This window comes from Pongo abelii, chromosome 4, assembly GCF_028885655.2.
Source record: "Pongo abelii isolate AG06213 chromosome 4, NHGRI_mPonAbe1-v2.0_pri, whole genome shotgun sequence".
Taxonomy (NCBI): Eukaryota; Metazoa; Chordata; class Mammalia; order Primates; family Hominidae; genus Pongo; species Pongo abelii.
In genome coordinates this window covers 170,716,678-170,739,303 of record NC_071989.2, presented here as the reverse complement: position 1 = coordinate 170,739,303, position 22,626 = coordinate 170,716,678, and the positions used below count along the sequence as shown (strand labels likewise).

Here is a 22,626-nt window from a genome sequence, read left to right as displayed (position 1 = left end):
TGTAATTCCAACTACTCAGGAGGCTGAGGCAGGAGAATCGCTTGAACCTGGGAGGCGGACGTTGGGATGAGCTGAGATCGTGCCATCGCACTCCAGCCTGGGCAACAAGAGTGAAACTCCATCTCAAAAAAAAAAAAAAAAAGAAGGAAAGGACTATTAGGATGCATAAGAGTCTCCAGACTTTCACAATCACAGAATAAGAATCTCCAGACTTTCACAATCCCAGGGAAATGTAACTGAATGCATAGGTTTTGCTGGCAGAAAGGATTTTTCCTCTAGATGTGGAACCCTCTCTGGGCAGGTACATGTGTGACAATACGATCAGCTTGTTGCTAAATATTTGCATCTGTTCCCATAGTTAGTCAACACATGTGGTCATTCCTTAAACAATACATATCTGGGTAGTCCAGGAGCCTGTACACCAATCTGGTCTTTTAACAATGAATCCGGCATTTATATAAATGTAGGAACAGCATTTTCTGTGGCCAGCACATTGCTGTCAGTTCAGCCCATTTTGCTGAGTGGTCAATACAGCAGGCTGTCAGTCAGTATGATGATGGCAGCAGCACCTCACTGGATTTTTCTGTCTTAAAGTCAGACAATTCCATGCCTTATTTCCGAAGCCATTAAAACAGGAGATGCATTATATAGCACCTGCAGAAGCTTTAAATCCCACATATAAGTATGATTATTTATTTTTACCATTTTAGTGTGTGGTAATGCTTTAACTGCAGGCTGTTGGCAGGCTTTAAGAATTTAGGTAGCTTGCAGAAATGTACTTGAACCCACCAATGTGGGAAATACTTCCAGGGATTGGAGTGAATGAGGTCAAACCAACCAGTAGGCATGCTGGTGTTGGAGAAAAATAAACTAAAATATTTGCACTGAGTAGCAGTCTGAATAATTACTAACAATCACACTCCAGTCGTAGATGTCAAAACCTGAATGTATTGGCCATCAGTGACCATGCTCTATTAGAACCCAAGTTACAGTCCACTAGGGAGATACTCTCAAGACAAATGAAGGTTTGTGTTCACTTACCTCTCCAGTGAACTGACTTCCAAGCCTTTCCTGATTACTCAGTTACACATGTAAAACAGAATTTCATATTTTTAGGCGACCTGTAAAAGGACAGTTTCTCAAGACAATGAGGATGATATATTTCTGACAAAGAAGTATTTAAATGAATACTTTCTCTTTAAAATCATGTTCAAATGAATGAATGAGTGACCTATATATGCTACAGTTTGAATGGAAATATTTTATATCACAGACATATCAAGAATGTGAGAAATATAACAAACTTGCTGAAAAAGCCCATGAATACTAGTAATCATATTTCTTTTTTCTTTTTTTAATAAAAAAAAGAAAGAGCAATGCCTTCAATGATGGTACTTTATCTCAGTAATGCAATATTGCACTTGTTTAAATGTTGCTACTAATTAGTACATATCCTAATCTACCTGCCTAAATACTAGTGTAATACTAGCAAAAAATGGTTACTGTATTTACCTGCCTAAATACTAGTGAAATACTAGTAGAAAATGGTTACTGTATTAGTCAGGGTTCTCTTAAAGGGACAGAACTAGTAGGATTATATATATCCTAATATACATAATATATATGAATATATAAAAATTATATATATTACTATATATAATATATAATATAATATATATAATCTTTAATATATATAATATATTTTATAATATATATTATATATATAGTAGTCCAGGAGCCTGTACACCCATCTGGTCTTTTAACAATGAATCCAACATTTATATAAATGTAGGAACAGCATCACATATATCTCATATAAATATATGGGAGTTTATTAAGTATTAATTCATGAGGTCCCACAATAGGCTGTCTGCAAGCTGAGGAACAAGGAGAGCCAGTCTGAGTCCCAAAACTGAAGAACCTGGAGTCCAATGTTCGACGGCAGGAAGCATCCTGCACGGGAGAAAGACGTAGGCTGGGAGGCTAGGCCTGTCTTTCTCCTTTTTCAGGTTTTTCTGCCTGCTTTATATTTCCTGGAAGTTGATTAGATTGTGCCCAGCAAATTAAGGGTGGATGTGCCTTCCCCAGCCCACTGACTCAAATGTTAATCTCTTTTGGCAACACCCACACAGACACGCCCAGGATTAATACTTAGTATCCCTCCACTCAATCAACTTGACACTCAGTATTAACCATCATAGTTATATATGAGAATATTTTTTTCACTTTTATTAAGCATAGCATATTTTGATTTTTTTAACTAGAATATTTCTGAAGTAGTTGTATAAGGTATACAAAATTATTTACTATATTATGTATACACAAATTGATTTTTTATTATTGACTCATGTATTTTTGAATATAGTATATTATAGTATGAAATTTAGTTCTCTTGTTGCACATTGCATCTTCAGATAGGTTCATCTTACATAATTACAATTTGTACCTCTTGACCTACACCTTCCCATTTTCTCCTCCTCACACTGATAACTACTTTTCTACTCTCTCCACTTCTATGTATTTATCATTTTTTAGATTCCATATATAAATGAAGTCATGCAGTATTTTTCTTTCTGTGTTTGGTTTATTTCACTTTGCATAATGTCTTCCAGGTTCATCTATACTGTCACAAATGGAAGCCTCCTCTTATCTTTTAAGTCTGAATAATATTCCTTTGCACTACAATTTCTTTTTTATTGTATATATCTAGAATGTATGTGACTATATATATATATACCCATATATATACATATGTGTGTAAATTATATGTAACATATAGGTTATATAATGTAATATATAAGATTCAGGACCCTCAAACTTCCCTGGGAGGGTGGAAGAAATCGTCATTCTCTAGTGCTTGATGCTCACCAGCTATTAACTCCATGTATACACAAGGCATGTGAGTTCATATTACAATCTATTTAGGTGTTGTAATTGGAGAATGGTGATTTTTTTTTTTTCCTAAATAATTGCAATTGTACTTTGGAGCATAGGGCATGATTACATACACTGTTCTTAAAATCATCACTGGAAAACTTGTTTTCAATCAATTGTGAATCATTTCTTTTTTAATGTTTTATTCCTCCAAATTCAAATTTTGGATCTTATATTTCCAGAGTTCAAAAAGACAAGGGGATAGGAGAGGAAGAAAAAAAAAAGGAGACGATTGATCAATGATATTCTTTCAAACGAACAGTTCGTTTGAATTGCAACACTGTGCCAACTATGCCCTTAAAATCACATTTCTTTACTCAAGAGTATGTTTCAATTGTGAAAATAGATCATTTTATTTTCTCTTTTGAGGTCAGCTTGTTACAGATGGAACAGCCCGTTGCCGTGTTTATGCTGAAATGGGGTTTTGAGCTGTGCAGGTGCATAGGTGGTAATACACTGCATGATTACATTTAATTTCTATTTCAATTCTAACTCTCCTGAGCCCTGACTCTACTTTCTCATTTTCTTCTTTTGTGACAGTGGCGCATAGGGCGATGACTGTAGATTTGCATCTGTAACTCCTAAAACCTTACTCAGGTTGGTATGCTAAAGCATCCTTTTTTTCTACAATGTTTTTCTTTTGGTTTTGTTTTACACATTTTGGTGACAATTTTTTTTCCTTGCTTATCTTACTTTGTTCCAGAAGCAAGGAATTGTCTAAAATGTGGGCTGTCATTACACAAGCTTATCAACTAAAATGATTTAATTCACGTAAATTAGATTATATCAAATCTTATTAACATCCATATCTCCAATTAATCACTGTGAAATTCCACGTGCCAAGAAAATTGTTTTATTTTCTCAAAATGGGTGAAAAATACTGTATTTGTCACAGTTGCAGAGGAGAAAAAAGCTGAAATCTGAGCTTTGTAAAGGCTATCATCATTAACAAATGTAAAATTTTGGAAGATTTATTAGAGTTACTCTTACATGTCCACCTACTAAGGTTTTCTATCTTCTTGCATTTTAAGCAACAGGTGCCTGTTTGAAACTATTTATTCTAAATGTTCAATTTAATTCTCACATAAAGATTCTTCTTCAAATGAAACAACTGCATTTTCCCTAAAAATGCAAGCATCCTTACTTACAATTAGGCAATACAACTATGAAGATTGAGGGATTAAAGAAATTATTATGAATTATGTAAAAAAAATGAAGAGCAACTTGAAAAAATTCAGGTGTTGTAATGCATAGAATGTCTGTAAATGCCAAAATTTACTAAGCACCTTCTAAGACATAGGGTTCTGTGTTTATGTCATATCAATAGATATTTGCTGAGTTATTGCTTTGTTCCTGAAAATATGCTAGCTGCTCTAATACATATGGCTTCTCCTTGCCTTTTTCCTTCTACAGGTTAATATCTCTTGAACAAGTTTTCTTCTCTCTGTTCCTCCTACTACTATCTTATTCGGATCTCCATACATAATCTCTCACTTTTACAACTTTAGGCCTTCAGGATGATCTACCTGTAATCCATACCTCATTGTGTCTATCTTTAGTACAGACCTGCTCATGTCATTCTCCTGTATGAATTGCCCAGTGTCACTCTATTTTCTTCAGTTTAGCATCCAGATTTCTCATGATGATGTGGTATGCATGTCTTGAGTCTGTTGCTCTTTGTCCTTTGTAGCTCCTTTTGCCTACGTAGTGCACCTATGCATATTTGTTTCAGAAGAAATTACCTCTCCCATTTCATAGTGTTCTGTTAGGACTGTCAACAACCGTGTTGCTCTAGAGAATGAGGACATGAACCAAATGAGATCAATCGATCTTTTCCAAGAATTGAATACATAGTAGAGTGCCAAAAAGGACCAAAGTTGGTCAGAACTGAGTCAATGCAATGCAATGACTGTACCCTAAAGAAGATGTCATGAATCTCTGCTACTGAGATCTCTGGGAACCTCTTTGTTTCTACATTTCTTGTGATCGGACTACACAGCTTCTATTTCAATTATGTGGTTTAGCCAGTGTATTAGTCTGTTCCCATGCTGCTAATAAAGACATACCCAAGACTGGGTAATTTATAAAGAAAGGAAGTTTAATTGATTCACAGTTCCAAATGGCTGGGGAGGCCTCATAATCGTGGCGGAGGTTGAAGGGGAAGCAAGACAAGTCTTACATGGTGGCAGGCAAGAGGACATGTGCAGGGGAACTCCCCTTTATAAAACCATCAGATCACATGAGACTTATTCACAATCGCGAGAACAGCATGGGAGAGACCCACCCCATGACTCAATTACCTCCCACTGGGTCCCTCTCACAACACATAAGAATTATGGGAGCTACAATTCAAGATGCGATATGGATGGAGACACTGCCAAACCATATCAGTCCACCCCTGGACCTTCTCAAATCTCATGTTCTCACATTTAAAAACCAATTATGCCTTCCCAACAGTCCCCCAAAGTCTTAACTCATTTCAACATTAACTCAAGAGTCCACAGTCCAAAGGCTCATCTGAGACAAGGCAAGTCCCTTCCACTTATGAGCCTGTAAAATCAGAAGGAAGTTAGTTATTTCCTAGATACAATTGGTGTACTGGTATTGGGTAAATATACCCATTCCAAATGTGAGAAATTGGCCAAAACAAAGGGGTACAGGCCCCATGCAAGTCTGAAATCCAGCAGGGCAATCAAATCTTAAAGCTCCAAAATGATCTCATTTGACTCCATATCTCACATCCAGTTCACGCTGATGCAAGAGGTGGGTTCCCATAGTCTTGGGCAGCTCCGCCCACATGGCTTTGCAGGATACAGCCTCCCTTCTGGCTCCTTTCACAGGCTGTTATTGAGTGTCTGCGGCTTTTCCAGGTGCATGGTGCGAGCTGTCAGTGGATCAACCATTCTAGGGTCTGGAGGATGGTGGCCCTCTCTCACAGCTCCACTAGGGGGTGCCCCAGTAGGGAATCTGTGTGGGGACTCCAACTCGACATTTCCCTTCCACACTGCCCTAGCAGAGGCTTGCCATGAGGACCCTGTCCCTGCAGCAAACTTGTACCTGGACATCCAGGCGTTTCAGTACCTCCTCTGAAATCCAGGTGGAGGTTCCCAAACTTGAATTCTTGACCTCTGTGCACCTGCAGGCTCAACATGTAGAAGCTGCCAAGGATTGGGGCTTACACCCTCTGGAGCCATGGCCTGAGCTGTACCTTGGCCCCTTTTAGCCACTGCTAGAGCAGCTGTGATGCAGAGCACTGAGTCACTAGACTGCACACAGCAAGCGGGGCCTGGGCCCAGCCCACAGCCCAACCATATCAGCCAGTTTAAATTATGTTTATTTCTAAAAAGTTATCCATAGTTGAATTTGTCTCTTTCCAAGAACATTTATTAATAGATCCCTTTATTGTTCTTCAACTTTGTCTCTTACCATTTTTCACTTTGTACCTGAGACTTCTGAATTCTCCCTCCTTCACTAATTTATCATCCTTTCATTTGGCTCTAGACATTTGTTCCTCATGTCCCCTTATCATGGAATCCCATTGCTTTTATCTGTATTTCTCTAATTACTACACATCCTCTAGAACTCAACTTCATGTTTTCCAGGAAGACTTCCTTCATGCCTCAGACACTCCTACTTTGTGTTCCTATAACTCTTTAATTACCTTTTACAGTTTTTGCCTATCTACTGTAAAAAAGGAACTTCAGCTGCAGAATCTGTGTCTATCATCTTCATTATTTTATTATTGTGCCTAGATCACTGCCTCATCTATAAAAACAAATTAGCTAATATTTGTTGAATAATGAATGAATACATGTAAGAAAAACTCATTTAACTCTATAAGACATTATATAATCATGCTCCAAATTGAATATATTCAAGGCCCAGGAAGCCCGTCCTCTGGTTACTAAACAAAATGAGAGGTATTAGTGTTAGGTTAGATAACAGGAAAGGCTGTAAGAAGTACATGGTGCTTGATTTCGTTGATGGCCGGCAGAATTCAAGGAGTTGTAAAAAAAATAAGGAGCGTATTTTGGTCCCAGCATAGCAAACTTTGTATTCAAAACGGTTCTTGTGAAATCTAGAGTTTTTTTTTTTTTTCTTGCTAGCATTTCATCACTATGCAGATGTCTTGACAAATAAGTTTTACTTCATCTGTCATTTCTGATTTCACTGAGATAATCAGGCCTCATCCAGTCTTGGCAAGAATGAGTGTGGTGATTGATTTGCAATGCCTGCCTGGGAAAAGAAGTGAGGAAGTGTGAATAAGAATGTTAGGAATTTTTCATTCTATGATGGGTTAATGCACTAACTTCTAGTAGCTTTTTGAATTAAATTGTTTCAGAAATTTCCCAAGAAGATATAGAAAAGGCCAGCTTGACTGATAAATCTGACAGAAAGCTAACATAAAATTACAGAAAAATAAAATTTTTAGCATGCCTCAAACATATCTATTCACTTTACAGATGCGGAAGACAAGGGCTGGAGAGGGTGAAAGAGCTTGTCCAAGATTGCCACCAATCAATCAACACTAAAATTTACATTTTCTTCCTATTTTTTATGCAAGAGCTTTCAGCTTACATAATCCAATTCAAACTTTCCTTTTAAATCAAACACTGAATTCATAAATTATTGATTATTTATGATGACTTGACTAATTTACTTTAGTCCTCTTTTTAAATTTGTAAAGTATGGTTGATATTTGGATAACATAGTAACTATATACCTGACACATAGTGAGAAACTAATAAATGCTATCTCATATTAACATTGTGACATCTTAGTTCAAGTATAAGGTTTAAGTGACTCAACTTTCAAATTACTTGAAAGAATTTTGTGTCCTTGGTAAAACCAGCTATGTTTACAGGAGTAGGGCCACATGTTATAAAGGGCCACCCCTTTCATTGTGACTTCTCTAACAAAGCCTTTTCCATTAATAAAATAATCAGTGGTAAGTGGGGCTAACAAATATAGAATCTGGGTTATAGGCCAGGCACTGAGCTAATTGTTTTGTTAACATTACCTTATTTAATCACCATTATAATTCCATGGGGAAAATGTCCCCATTTTTTTGATAAGGAAGATGAGATTTGCACCAGTTAACTTACCTGGAGCTATGAAGGTAACAACCATGTTTAAAAATACAAAGCCTCCCTGTCTCCAAAGCCAATGCTTTTAATCATCATAACAGACTCTATGAAGTCACTAGCCTTCCTTCTTTTTTTCTTGTGATTTTCATGCAGAAAGTAACAACCTCCACCGACACTACTTGAATCAGTATTGGACAAATGTCAGGTACTTGGGAAACTCTCCAGCCCTATCCCCTGTCCTGGCCGGGTGTGCTCCAAGTGCACCATTTGGCTAAGTCAATTTGAAATATTTGGGAGACCTTTGTACCTACGATTCCTTCTGCTTGGAAGATCCTTTCTGTTTTGTCAGCTCTTACTTCCCTGTTGTGGAAAACTGATCTGACCTCCTAGTCCTGAATCAGGTATTGCTCCTTAGCACCGACAACCCTTTGGCCTCAGGTGTTACTCCACTGCATCAGGGTGAGACCTTTTGTATTTACCTTCAACACATTACATATGATGTGGTATTAAAACTATTGGTTAACTTCTCTCTTTCTTCACAGATGATGAGATGAGTCCAGGAACTCAGTGTTACTCATCCTTCTAGTACTTGTGTCAAGCACAGCAAATATAACCAAATAGATGATTCAAAAATATCAAATTATTGAATAATTAATGATATAATTATTGAATAATTCTATGTGCAAGATATTTTATTTAATTTTTCCATGCATTACCTCATTCAATTTACCCAATCTGTCTAGAAACTAAATAATAATATTCCTACTCTAAATAGTAGGAAAATAAGGCATAGACAGGATATAGGATTTAACCTTGTTCACATCGAGAGTTAATATCAGTGGACATTTCAAATTTGTCTCTTTAAAGTAGAATTCATACTCCTAAGCACTGCACTTTAGTAGATGTTTTTGTGAATGGGAATAATGCATACATTAAGACATGTGATTTTAGAACATGGTCTTAGCTTCTACAGCTGCTCTCCTGTTGGAAACAAAATGGCTTAAACAGACCATTTCCTCATTGTTCTCACAATGTGCCCCAGTAGATTCTAAACTGCCACCTTTGTCTTTTTGTTCTCCATCCCAGGATACTCACTACTTCCGGACTTTATATTCAAACTTTACCTGTCCATTTGGGGTACACGGAGGAGCATTTTTTCTTGATTTTCAAGCTCATGAGGGTGCATTCACCTCTGAACTCACCAGTGCATTCTGTCCCTTCCATTCACCCCCTTTCTTGTGGATTTAGTAAAATTTTTATTGCTATTAAGAGTACAGTCCTTGGAGTGAATCAAAGCTAGGTTTGTAAGTGACTCAACACCATATTAATTTTGCCTCTAACGCGATGTTGATTTTATGTTTGACACATGTCTCTCTGCTGAACCACTTGACCAGTGAGAGTCTTGAGAGCCAGTGATGGGTGTGAGAAGGGGCAGATAGGACCTGAGACTGTGGGTACCAAGCAAGGCAAATGAGGCCCTGGTTGCCAGTGAAGAGAATAAGGGGAATAAGGAAAGATAAACCTTCAATTTAATGGAGGCACTAAGAATTAGAAATCAGCCTCAAATGGGAATTCTAGAGTTTGCAAAAGACATTGGGGTGACTGAAGTGTACCCCTAAGGCAGACATTCAGAGGGAGCCTAGTTTTAGTCCAGGGACCTGACCTAGTTCATGCAGGGGACAATCATCTGAAGTATAATAAGAGGTTAAAATCATACATTCTATTTGAAGTGCCTTTAGAAATCTTTAGACTTGTGGCTATTTCTGCCCTTTTCTGTGTCTGATAAACAGGTTCTTCTCGTGTTGTTGTTGTTGTTTTGTTTTGCTTTTTCTTAGATTTGTAATTTCTTTGTACTCTCATAGATTAACAGAGGATATTTGGCCCCTCCTTAAAAGCAGGTCTCCTTTGCCCCCAAGGATTTTGTATTGAGTGAAGAAGAGCCAAAAGGAACAGTTGGGAAGGGAATATTCACTATTTTTTTCTGCATTATTCTAAGGGGCCCGAACTCCATGCCACCTGGATCATTTAGCAGTCCTGATTAAAGAGCACAGGGCCTGGCAGTCTGTGGAAGTTTGCTCCCTGGTGCTGCCTGGACTGCCTTTGGCTGCTAGCAGCCTTATGGTCTCCAGACAATCTGTCATTTCTGCTGTGTCCCAATAACCTTTGGCAACAACAAAAGCAAACAGGTACCTAAAGGCTGAGGGATTCCAAGATAGAGAAATTGTCTTTTGTTTAAAAAAATTGTGTCATCTGTACCATAAGAAGTTATTGAGAAGTTTCATTTAGAATCAAGATCATCTATGGGCTTGTAATTTTTCTGCATCGAAGAATGTGTGGTTGCTGTTTTTGCTATGCTTTTTACTCTGTCTGAGCCAGGTTCTGAGTGTAGAAGGCAACATTTAAATATTTGAGGAGATAACTACATAATTATGTGTAAGTATATGCTTCTTTCTCTCTCCCTCTCACTGTATGTATTGAGAGAGAGAGAGAAATACACACATACACACATACATACGTAGTTTCATAAATGCGTAGTTATTTCCTCAAGTATAAGAAAGTTAAAGAGTCAAATATCCAGATACATGAAGAAGGCACTAGGTAAGATATCCTAACTGTTTAGTTTCCATTGAGATCTGCCTAATGTTACAGACTCAGGGGCTCCAAATGCCTGCAAGGTTCAGAAAGATTATATCAATAAATGAAGCCAGACCTGGCTGCTGGGTTTTGGGGCCCAACAAGGGTGTTGAGGCCCATCAGGGGTGTTGGGAAAGAAACAAGAAGAGCAGAGACATTCATGCCCAATCTGGAAGGGGAAGTAGCCACTATTTTCTTGCAGAATGTAGGTCTAATGTTGCCAGCTTTTCTTTTGATTCCAAAGAAGCCCACTAACCGCAGTGTATACAATTTCTCCTGAGTTAGAAATAGTGATTCTATTTTGTTTTTAACAAAAACACACCAGAAGGCTGAAGCTTGCCGATGGGTCTTATTATAGCCTGTGCCTTCATGGCCAAATTGTTCAAGTGACTCTAACTCTTTTCCATTTCTCTTCTACAGTAAGAATCTCTAAAATTTTAAAACTAATTATTTTTAATATGCCTTCAGTTATTACTTTAGTATAGAGATAGATTAAAACAAGCATAATATTAAAAGATATGAGTGTTTATACATTTTCTCTCAATTCAAGGGTCAATACATTTAGAAAATATATTTTAGAGTGATAATTACTCTCTGTGATGGAAGAATAATATTTTTTATTCATTGTCTCTTTAAAGTGTATATAATAGAGTGTTTATGTATTCGTCAACTCTGAATCTGGGTTTTCTCTCTTATAATTCCAAAACCTATTTACTGAGGTTTAACTATCTTCTTCATCTGTTATAAACAAAATTTTCCCTTTTTGGGGGGTTCAGCTGAAGCTACTTGGTAGAAAAAATCTGTATGCCAACTTCTGAAACTCCCTTACAAAGCTCATTTCATTTTTATGCAATCTCTCTTTTAGGGTATTGGAATTTATAGTTTTCAGACTATCTTGGGGAGTGGGAGAATCCTGATACTATTTATTTAAATTAAAAAAAATACGGTTGTCTAATTTTCCAAGCCCAACATCAGCTTTATCTATTTCTCATTCAATTGGCCCTTTCTAATTTTCTGGTTGTAGTTTTTCTTTATATATCCATTGCAAGTTTACAACAAATTCCAAATTTGTACTTGCAATTGTCTACATTACCATTTCCCCCCAGGCATTAGTCAATCAATAGGAAATGAATAAAACTCATATGTGAATACATAATCGAAGAGAAGATACACTGTTTTGGTTCCTGGAAATGAGATTTCACTTGGTTGACTCACTAAGCTCATTGTTGGGTTTTCCAACTTCTACCATTTAGAGAAATAGGTTTTATTTTCCTTCTTCTAAAAACTACCTGGGATGTACAAATATTTTTGTTCCTACAAAGCAATTCTTATCTATTTTAAAATCAACTCTATCTCTCTGGCTCTCTTTTGAAACAGTTATGATGTTACAGTTATTGGCAGAGTTGAAAAAAACATGAATTTTTAATTCATGTTAAAAAAGCAGCAGAGCATCCTGGCCACTAGCATTTGATTAACTATAAGGGCTTCTACTAAAACTTAGCATTAAATCCAATCTTTCAACTGTGGTCTAAAATACCCTCCAGGATATCCCCTGAATATCTATCCAGCATTTCCTGCAATTCTCTATCTCAGCCACAACACTTCAGCTATGTGTGCTTTATTTCTTTTCCAGAACTTTAACAAATGTATCCCAGCCACAGGCCCTTTGCTCTTACTTTTCTCTCTGGCTCATGTATATTGCCAGTTGCTGGCTTTCATATCTTAGAACTTGTGCTGATTTCCCAATGAGCTCATCTTTGAGCATCATAGCTGCTATTTATAAATAGGTTTATATTATTCGTTGTACTTAATGATTTAATTACATTTCTATCCTGTCTAAACCACTGGAATGTAAAGTCTATGAGATCAGGAACCTGTATGGTCTTGTTCACTTTGACATTTCCAGTGCTTAAGACAGTGTCTGTCTCTTAGAGAAAAATATTCCCTTTCTCTCTCTCTCTCATATAAGAAACATGACGACTGATAAAATAATTCTGAGTTTCTTTTATAAAAAATTCCTAACAAGCATAAATAGTTCTAAATTCATGAAGTTGTAAGAGTTAGTGAGGTCATGCATGTGAAGCACTTACCAGAGTGTCTGACAGTGCATTAGGTAAATAAGTAATAGCTGCTGTAGTTATTTTCAACATGCTGCCAAAGATATGAATGAAAGACCTCCAGAAAATTTCTGGTCAATGTCTTTAAAACCTATAGGAACATGTAGCAAATTCTAAGTAAGAAAACAGAGTTTCTCATTCTTAGATTTTGGAGATAGTATTCAGCATTTTTCTTTTTCATCTTTTTTTTTTTTTAGTCTTTTTAGAAATTTATTTTAGATTCAGCTAGGTACATGTGCTTGTCTGTTGCATGGGATTACATGTCTAACTGTGGGAATTGGGCTTCTAGTATATCCATCACTCAAATACTAGATATTGTACCCAGTGGGTAATTTTTCAACTCTTACCGCCTTTCCACCCTTCCCCTTCTGGAGTCCCCATAGTCTATTTTTGTATTGGGCATGTCTCTAACGCAGCATATAATCAAAGTAACTGGTGTTTGGTATCTTATACCACTAGTTCTCAAATATTTTAGTTTCATGACCCTTTTGCAGTATAATAAATTATTGAGGACCCCAAAGACTTTTGTATATTTTTTTGTGCCTATCAGTATTTGCTGTTTTAAAATTTGAAAGATAATTTTGGGAGGCCGAGGTGGACGGATCACCTGAGGTCAGGAGTTTGAGATTAGCCTGGCCAAAATGGTGAAACCCCATCACTACTAAAAATACAAAAGGTAGCCAGGCGTGGTGGCTCATGCCTGTAATCCCAGCTACTTGGGAGACTGAGGCAGGAGAATCGCTTGAAATCAGGCAGCGGAGGTTGCAGTGAGCCAAGATATCACAACACTGCACTCCATCCAGCCTGGGTAACAGAATGAGACTCCGTCACCGCCCCCCAACACACACAAATTAAAAGGTAAACATGCATGTTATTTAAACATAAAATAATTAAACTGATTAAATACAAAAAATAATATTTCAATGAAAATTATTTGTACAAAAAAAGAGTGATACTGATTTATATTTTTGCCAACTTCCTTAATGTCCAGCTTAATAGAAGACAGCTAGATTCTTATATCTCATTCTTGTTCATTCTGCTGCAATACATTGTTTTGGTTTGAATATATGAATAAAAGCTGGTCTCAAATAAATATGTAGTTGAAAGCGGAGAAATATTTAAATATTCTTTTAAGATAATCATGAATATTATCTGATATTACACAAAAATTTGACAAATGATTGTTTCTTAAAGGGTAGTGTTAATATAGAAGCTGAAATTCTATTTATAAAATTTTCTTACTGTGTTACAATAAAATCCAATGGTCCATCTGGGACATGAATGGATATTTTACCCATACACATTTAAAAAAATTATTCACCAGTCATTTAGAAAATGTTGTTTCAATCACTGAGTTATATAAATCTTTACTTGAAAGCTCAAATCCTATTACTGGCAAAAAATACTATTCATTGTTTTCTTCAAAGTGATAAGATTACTTCATTCATTTTGAGAAAGTGTCTGGCCAATACCCAAATTTGATAGTGCCAATGGTTTTTGAAGTACAGATGGTATTCTGTGAAACAATGCCCCAGATAAGAATTCATGCAATTGTTTAAGAACTTCTCCTTAAAATAACATAATCATTCAGCTTTCAGCAAAAGTGTTTTATCAATACTTTCCATTTCATCACACAGAATACCAAGGAGTTGTAGACTTAATGGTTGAGATGTAATAAGATCAATAGTTTTACTTCTTCATTGTGTATACTGTTAAGTAAAACCGACTTTTTTTGTTTTTGTTTTTGTTTTCCTGTGATGGCTGGGTGGTAAACAACATAATGACTACTGTAATTTTGGGTTTGAGTGACTTGATCTATTCTAACATTCAAGACGTTTTACCCACAATGCTATTGTCCCATCAGTGCAAATGGCAATTGAGTGAAACAAACAAAAGGTCTTAATATCATTAGAAAAAAATAGACTTGACCGTATGGATCCCCTATAAAGATCACAAGGATACAAGAGGTCTACGTAGCACATTATATTATTGCCAAACATTTGAACATATATCCAGACAGACAGCTTAATCCTCAGTTCACTTTTACTCATTCAAACAAAGCTTGATTTCCCATTGGAATACATAAAATTATAATATGAAAGAAACAAGAATAATCATATCCGAATGCAGCTTATCTTCCAAATAAAATGTCACTTTATTAATTCAGTTAGGCCATATTGAAGAAAGTGAACAAGCAGTTCTTCAACACTATCTACCATATTAACTACCTAAAATTTTGAGGTAATAAAGTATCTTGATTCTGGAATGCTGGATGTGAATGTTTAATATTTTATGGGTAAACCTACATTTATGGCTATACTAAGAGGTAGTCATGCCACCCATCTCTGTAAAAGGGAACATTATCTTTTACATAATTCACATGAAAACCAGTGTTCTTGAAACAATTTTTAATCATGTTATGAAACTTCATAAAAATTTCTTGTCCCAATTTCTCAACTTACAATCAAACTAGTGAAACAAGACCCTTCAGGTAAAGGTAAATGTGAGTCAAGACTGAGTCACTGAATTTGTGCAAGTTAAAAAAGAAATCTAGGCCACTTGCTTATTGCAAAAATGAATGTAAGTTTCAAATATAAGTTCTACTTTTTGTCAAAATAAATATTCACCTATATATATAAAACATTTAAAAATGTTTGAGGTATGTATTCATTGGAGAAAATAGTTTGCCAAAAAAAAGAGTGCTTGAATTGTGAGTCTGAACTATTTAGACAATAAACTGTCTCCTGAATATTGCTATGCAAATAGCAAAGCTAGGTGGCATCCTCTGTATTGTCTGATTGGAGTGGAAAAACCTGCTTCTTTACGATTTTTTTTTTTTTTTGCATGAGTCATTTACATTTAATACTTATTATCTCTGTATTTTCAGCTGTAAACACACCCTGCCCTAATCAAACAAAAGCAAATAATCTTCAATGAGTAACTCTAATTTAATGTAAAATCATGAGGGAGACTCGAAGTCTAAAGAATGAGAGACACCTGGAATAGGTTAGGCATAAGAAAACGGAGTTAAAAGCATTCATCTGTTAGGCAGGTTGCCTTTCTGCCTGATTGCCCCAATAATCTGCTTCTGCACATCTTTTAGAAAGCTTTTGGCTTTGACAAAAAACTTCTACGTCAAAATGGCTTAAATAATAAGGGCATATGTTATCTTACCTAACAAGAAACCCAGGAGTAGCAGAGCCATGCATTTCATTAATTCAGCAGATCATCTATGTTAAGGTCTTCAGGTTCTTTCCATCACCCCTTTCTACATCTGCATTGTCAATTTTCTCCTGAGGTTAGTTTCTTATCAGCGTCCCAAGATAGCTGCTGCAATTCTAGGAAACACAGTCTTACACAACCATATCCAGGGAGAAAAGAGCCTGCCTTTTCCTCTGTGCCTCTTCAAGGGAATAAGAAATCTTTTCCATAGCCCAATAGGAAACTTCACCTTCACCTCATGTTCAAAGTTATGTCACAAGCTCATGCCTAATGACTCACTGGCAAAGATAACGGGAGAAGAAAATAAGGTAGGTATTAGTTACGTGAGACTTAACTGTTTGCACAGTCCGTTTCAAATAATCACCAGAAACCATCCCTTTACCCAAAAGAAAAAAAAAAGGCATTTGTTCTGTTTTAGCTGCATTAAAGTATAATTGATATACAAATATTGTACACATTTGGCCGGGCCTGGTGGCTCAGGCCTGTAATCCTAGCACTTTAGGAGGCCAAGGCAGGTGTATCATTTGAGGTCAGGAGTTTGAGACCAGCCTAGCCAACATGGCGAAACCTCGTCTGTACTAAAAATACAAAAATTAGCTGGATGTGGTGGCATGTGCCTGCAATCCCAGCTACTTGGGAGGTGGGGGCAGGATAATCCCTTGAACCTGGGAAGCGGAGGTTGCAGTGAGCCAAGATCGCGCCATTGCACTCCAGCCTTGGGGACAAGAGCAAAACTCTATCTCAAAAAAAAAAAAAAAAATTGTACACATTTAACATACGCATCTTGATGAATTACTTCATATGCATATACCAGTGATAGCATCACCACAACCAAGATACTAAATATATTCATCACCTCCAAAATATTTCCATGCTTCATTTTTGTAAGAACACTTCACATGAGATTTATCCTTTTAAGATATATTACAGTGTACAATATTGTGTTGTTATCTATAGGTACTATGTTGTACAGTAGGTCTCTAGAACGAACGCATTTTGCAAAACAGAAGCTTTTTACCCATTGAGGAGCAGTTCTCCATTTCCATCAACCTTCACCCCAAGTCTCGGGCAACCATCATTCTATTCTTTGCTTCTATGAGTTTGATTGTGTTCAATACCACACATAAGTGGAATAAGGAAGAGAAATTTATTTCTTTTAATTTAGTCTGTCCCTCCTACCACCTGCTCTAGTAAACTGACCTTACATGAGGAAAATAGCCTAATCGTGTCTATGGATGAGTGTAATATTTATATCCTAACAAGTGTAGTTTATTTTGGTTAAATGTTAAGGTTATTGTTAGAATTGCAACTTTTACTTTTGTCAGAGTGTATAAAAGAATTATAAACATCTGAATGCCTTGAAAAGCCTGTGTGGTTTAAATAAATAATCTCATAATAGCCTGGCAGGCATTTGAGGTGTAGGGCTTTCGAGTAGAAACCCTTCTAAAAGCTTTCAATGGGTAAAGGTAGGAATTTAGTAATATCTGAATGCCACCTGTTAGACTATATTACTTATTGAGACAACATATGTTTTAAGGCAACAAAATAACAGTTCGTGATCATTAAATCTAAGTTGGGTTACTCTTTGTGTGGGAAGTATAATTATATGAAATTTATTGATGTTCATACAATAGAATGATTATCTCAAGCTTCTTCTTCTCCCTAATCCAACACCTACCTACAAAAAACCCTTCACTTGTCTTGGTAACATTGATAGTAATGCATTATTTAGATATAAAAATGTGAATAAGGAATCTTGGAAATAGCATTGGCTAGAGAATTGAGATCACATTTCAGATATCACCTTTGCCACAGACTGTGCAAAGTGGGTAATTCACTTCTCTGTGATGTAGTGACCTCATCTATGATGTGAAGTTACTTCCCTGGATGTACTTTTCAAGTTCCATAACCTGAATTTTCATTCAGAAAATAAGTGATTCTGATTCCTAGTATTTAAATGTTTACAAATGATCCATTTGGGTTCATTTTAAACCTTCATCTTTTTTCCTTTCAAGTAAACAGTACTTTTGTGTTTTGGTATTTTTATTCAACACCATTTATGACCTAGTATTTTAGTAGATGCAGGCTTTTTGGATGAAGATTAAATTATGAAGATGAGTAGGATGATGACGGTGCTAGTTTGGTCCAAAGATTATATTTTACCCCAGTGAGACACAGTTTTTTAAAGAAAATAGTGCTTTTATTTCTGCTGCATGCTTGTTAAATGTTCAAATTCATGATAAATAATACTTGCTTATGTTTTCAAACTTGTGAGAATTAATTATTTGGTTCCAAATGTGGAAGACCTGTTGAATACCATTAAATAGATTATTAAACTATTATGTAGTACAGTGGGAAAATTTAAGAAATATACCATGTTTTCTAGTCACAGACTTTAGTACTTCAAGACTCAGAGCCTCTTGTTTAATAAATAAGATAATTAGTAAATTTCTTAAATTCAAAGTTGTTTTTTATTTATTTATTTATTTATTTATTTATTTATTTATTTTGAGATGGAGTCTTACTCTGTTGCCAAGGCTGGAGTGCAGTGGTGGGATCTTGGCTCACTGCAACCTCCTCCACCCAGGTTCAAGCGATTCTCATGCCTCAGCCTCCCAAGTAGCTGGGATTACAGATGCCTGCCACCACACCTGGCTAATTTTTGTATTTTAGTAGAGGCGGGATTTCACCATGCTGGCAAGGCAGGTCTTGAACTCCTGACCTCAGGTGATCCACCCACCTCCGCCTCCCAAAGTGCTGGGATTACAGGCATGAGCCACAATGCCAGACCCAAAGTTTTAACTCTTAATTGCTTATTATAGGAAACTTCCTTGATATAGATATTTAACATAAATATCTGTTGCTATTTAGGTCACTGCCACATTAGAGGAAGCTTAATGACAGATCTATTTCAAAAACTGTTGCTTAGAACACCTCTTCTTCTAGGGCTAGGAAAATCCATATATGTTCCTATATTTGTTTCTTAGGACTGTTGTATCAAATTATCACAACTTCCTGGCTTAAAACAACAGAAATTTATTTTCTCAATTTTCCGGGGGCCAATGGTCAAAAGTTAAGGTGTTGGTTAAAAGTTAAGCCTCCCTCTGAAGGCTTAAAAGTTAAGCCTCCCTCAGTTAAGCCTCCCTCCGAAGGCTCCATGGGGAGGGTCTTTGCTTGTCTCTTCCATATTCTAGTGGCATCAGGAATCTCCTATGGCTGCATCACTCTGCTCTTCAGGGCCTTCTCTTCTGTGTGTGTTGTCTCCGGTCTGTGTTATCTCTCTCTTCCTTCTTACAATGACTTTTAAGGGTTTGGCATTTAATTTAGGGCCAGATAATTCGGGACGATCTCATCTCAAAATCCTTAATTACATCTGCAAACATCCTTTTTCCAAATAAGGTCACATTCACAGGTTACGAGGTTAGAACATGGACATATATTTTGAAGGGCTACCATTCAACCCACTATAGTTCTGCTCATACATGTCCCAAAGAACCTTCTTTGGCCTATTATGCTACCTGTGTTTTCTTAAAGGGAGAGGTATTCTGAGAAAGAGAGGCCAAATTATAATCATATTTGTATTCCTAGTGTCTAGAACATTTCCTGACACATAAGCAATTCATTAACATGTATCTACTCAGTGAATTAATTTATTGTAGTACCCATAGCCTGAAAGTTACATCTTGGGTTATCTCTCTTTCTCTGTCTCTCTCTCTCTCTTTCTCTCTCTCTTCCCCCCACACCCGGTTCTCTGTCTGTCTGTAGAGTGTAATAGTTAAGGGGTAAGACAACACAGTATAAAGTTTAATGTAAAGGAACCAATTCATATTTTTATTTGTTGTTAGAATTTGGGAAATGTGTATTAGTGTATTATAATCCTGAATCTACCTTTAGCTGGGGGCTTATCCATTGTGGCTTTTTATTTTATTTATAAAATAAAAGAATTAATCTAGATAACCTCTTCAATCCACTTAAACTCATAAAAAATGACCTAGTTTCAATTCTAAGTTTCTAAGACTGGTTTGGCACTTTTAATCTACATAACAATGGGCAAGTTTTATAACCTTTATAAGACTCAGTTTTCTCATCCATAAAATGGAGACTGTCATCCACATGAAGTAGGGATGTAAGAATTAAATAATATATATATAAAATATGTAGCGTAATTCCTGACACTAAGAAAGCAACACATTATCATAAGCTTCTAATAATGATTGTTATCACTGTAATACATTAGCTTATTTTCTGATAGAAAGTTATATTTAGGATGCATGGAGTTCAGAGATATATTGTACATCAATATTTAACTTCTTTCTGGTCACTAGCTAAAATTTGTTAAGGAGATAAAGTCCCCTTTTTTGGGCCACATATCAAAACTTTATTTGAATTAATTTTGAAATGTTTAATTGACAAAATATTATATAGATTTAAGGTATGCAATGTGATGATTTAATATACTTTGTGTAATGATGCATATCAAATTAATTACCACATCACTACCTATGCTGTTTGTCAGATCCCCTGAACTTGTTCATCTTATGCTTAAAGATTGTACCCTTTGACCAACATCTCCCCATTTTCCTCACCCCCATCTTACCTTTATATAGTGCCTTCTTCAAGAAAATAGTTTTTGAATCAAAGTACGTTCCTGATTCTTTAATAAGTATTACCTAAGGTTTGATAAAAGAAAAACTTCAGCTGAATTAAATTTAAAGGTGTTTAATTGAGGAATGAACGGTTTGTGAATTGGGCAGCCCCCAGAATCACAGCAGATTCACAGAGACTCCAGCACAGCCACGTGGTAGAAGAAGATTTATAGACAAATGGAAATGAAGTACAGAAATCAGCAGTGACGTACAGAAACAGGTGGATTGGTTACAGGTTGGCATTTGCCTTATTTGAACACAGTTTGAACACAGTTTGAACACCTAACAGTCTATGAATGGTTGAAGTATGGCCATTGGGATTGCCCAAAACTCAGCTATTGTTACAGATACCCATTCCTAAATTAGGTTTTCAATTTTGTCTATTAAACTAGGTTACAGTTCATCCACAAGGACTCAAATATAGAAGAACGGAATCCTTCTCAGGCCATATTTAGCTTGCTTTAACAGTTTGAATTGGAAAACAGTTTTGGTATGTTATGTTTTGTTATTTCTATTTTTGCAGGGGCCATAAAGAAAACTGATGAGGACAACTGGCCTCCCAGTATGTGGATTCAGTTTCCGTATGTCAATTTATCAACTCCCACTGGTAGTCTGAAGAGTTATGGCTACTGGAGAACAGAAAATCACCAGTATTAATAAAAGCAATTTTAAGTGTTTACCTTTTAGTATTTGAATAGCTTTGTTAAAGAGACATACTCAAGAATACTATGAAGAGACTTATTGTACTCCTTACCTGGAGATAATTGTGATGCCAGAAATTCAAATTTATATTCAACAATATGGTTTTTCACCATCAATATTATAAACATCTAGGCAGTGTTTATTGTTTACGCATTTGCCATCCTCTAAAATGAGATTATTCTAAGCATAAATTATACTTCATCATTCAAGATTATAAACATTTATAATAATCATAATATTCACGGACATTTCCCTGCTCTCAAATCACTAGAGCTAATAGGCAAAGTAGATACAGCTACAAACAGCGGGAGAAAATGTTTCTGGCTGACCTACAAATAGCTGTGCAATAATGTAGAGAGGAAAATATAGTCTCACTTGTAGTGTCTGAAATTGAGTTTCCCTCTTTAAAGGACAAAGTAATTTTCAAAAATATTTGAGTATTATTCTGTGTAAAAAATCTCTGTTTTAACTGGCTTATTGAATTGTATTTCTTTATTGCGTTTGTATTCACTTTTCCATTTGTGGGTGGAATTTATTATAATTACCAGTTTTATACTGAATGAAACAAAAATCTCATAGATTTAATAAAACTTTAAATTCCTTGTCATTAATAATAAAATGTATATGCTTTCTCTAATAAGGCCATACTTTATTGTTTAAAACTTGTTTTTCCTCTTTCTCAAGCCCATGGATTGTTAATTTAAATTCTGAAATAAAACCAATTAATCCATAAACATGGACTGTGGGTAATGTTGATATTATGTGTAAATTTCTCAGTGTGTGTTTCGTGGACCCAATAGCATCAGCATTAGCTGGGGACTTACAAGGTGGCATGTGCCTGTAGTCCCAGCTACTCAGGAGGCTGAGGCAGGAGAATCGCTTGAACCCGGGAGGTGGAGGTTGGAGTGACCGAGATCGTGCCACTGCCCTCCGGCCTGGGCAAAAGAGCGAGACTCTGTCTTAAAAATAATAATAAAAATAAAATAAAATAAAATTTGCAAATGTATCCCACCCCAGGCCTATTGAAACAAAAAGTCTATAGGTATGGTTTAGCAATCTGTCTTTCAACAAGCCCTTCTGGGCAACTCTAATGCATGCTAAAGTTTGAGAACCACTGGTCTGTGACTTTCCAGGATACTCAGGTGCTGTATTATCTTATTCCCTACAGGGAATACCTTTGTTCAAGTGTGGAAGTATGCACACAGTGTGTAAGGAGGTGGGTTGAATCTTTCTACAAATGTTTTAAATAAGTCACCTGCCTCATATATGTGGACTAGATTATTT

General features: G+C 36.1%; 1 long non-coding RNA gene across 1 annotated transcript in view; it reads left to right on the top strand.

The window, feature by feature from the left end:
* Positions 1-21,532, top strand: part of LOC112133355 (uncharacterized) — an 89,862-nt gene extending 68,330 nt beyond the window's left edge. The window contains exons 2-3 of the long non-coding RNA XR_002915001.2: positions 8,175-8,422; positions 21,164-21,532. This is a non-coding gene — a long non-coding RNA (uncharacterized LOC112133355). The remainder of the gene's footprint in view (positions 1-8,174; positions 8,423-21,163) is intronic.
* Positions 21,533-22,626: the final 1,094 nt, after the last annotated feature.